Genomic DNA, 1648 nt, shown 5'->3' on the forward strand with positions numbered 1-1648 from the left:
GTCTTTTCCAATGAGTCAACTCTTCGCATGAGGTGGCCAAAGTACTGGAGTTTCAGCTTTAGTATCATTCCTTCCAAAGAACACCCAGGACTAATCTCCTTTAGAATGGACTGGTTGGATCTCCTTGCAGTCTAAGGGACTCTCAAGAGTCTTCTCCAACACCACCCTTCAAAAGCATCAATTCTTCAGCGCTCAGCTTTCTTCACAGTCCAACTCTCACATCCATACATGACCACTGAAAAAACCATAGCCTTGACTATAAGGACCTTTGTTGGCAAAGTAATATCTCTGCTTTTCAATATGCTATCTAGGTTGGTCATAACTCTCCTTCCAAGGAGTAAGCATCTTTTAATTTCATGGCTGCAGTCACCATCTGCAGTGATTTTGGAGCCCCCCAAAATAAAGTCTGACACTGTTTCCACTGTTTTCCCATTTATCTCCCATGAAGTGATGGGACCAGATGCCATGATCTTCGTTTTCTGAATGTTGAGCTTTCAGCCAACTTTTTCACTCTCCTCTTTCATCAAGAGACTTTTTAGTTCCTCTTCACTTTCTGCCATAAGGGTGGTGTCATCTGCATGTCTGAGGTTGTTGATATTTCTCCCAGCAATCTTGATTCCAGCTTGTGCTTCTTCCAGCCCAGCGTTTCTCATAATGTACTTTTCATATAAGTTAAATAAGCAGGGTGACAATATACAGCCTTGATGTACTCCTTTTCCTATTTGGAACCAGTCTGTTGTTCCATGTCCAGTTCTAACAGTTGATTCCTGACCTGCATACAAATTTCTCAAGAGGCAGGTCAAGTGGTCTGGTATTTCCATCTCTTTCAGAATTTTCCACAGTTTATTGTGATCCACACAGTCAAAGGCTTTGGCATGGTCAATAAAGCAGAAATAGAATTTTTCTGAAACTCTCTTGCTTTTTCGATGATCCAGCGGATGTTGGCAATTTGATCTCTGGTTCCTCTGCCTTTTCTAAAACCAGCTTGAACATCTGGGAGGTCCCTTAAACTATTTTTATTTAAATTTTCTTTTCTGATTAGGTGATTTCTACTATTCTGGTCTTACTGATCACTTATACATTATTCTGTATCACTTAACCTGACATAAAGTTTTTCTAGTGTATTTTTCATTTCAGTTATTGCCATCTTCAGATCTTATTGGTTCTTTTTATGTTTTTTAGTTATTTGTTGAAGTTCTTTTTGCATTCTCTGTCCTCTTCCAGAGTTCAGTAGGCATTTCTATTGCTATTGCTTTGAATTCTTTAATAGGTAAATTCAGTTCAGTTCAGTTAAGCCGCTCATTCATGTCCGACTCTTTGCGACCCTATGAATCACAGCATGCCAGGCCTCCCTGTCCATCACCAAGTCCTGGAGTTCACTCAAACTCACGTCCATCGAGTCGGTGATGCCATCCAGCCGTCTCATTCTTTGTCGTCCCCTTTGCTTCCTGCCCACAATCCCTCCCAGCATCAGGGTCTTTTCCAATGAGTCAACTCTTCGCATGAGGTGGCCAAAATACTGGAGCTTCAGCTTTAGCATCATTCCCTCCAAAGAACACCCAGGGTTCTCCATTTTAGTAGGTTTTTTCCCCTAGGGTTTTATCTTGTTCTTTCATTTGGAACATATACGTATTCCTCTTTCTTTCTT

The sequence above is a fragment of the Bubalus bubalis genome, chromosome 10, assembly GCF_019923935.1.
Source record: "Bubalus bubalis isolate 160015118507 breed Murrah chromosome 10, NDDB_SH_1, whole genome shotgun sequence".
NCBI lineage: Eukaryota > Metazoa > Chordata > Mammalia > Artiodactyla > Bovidae > Bubalus > Bubalus bubalis.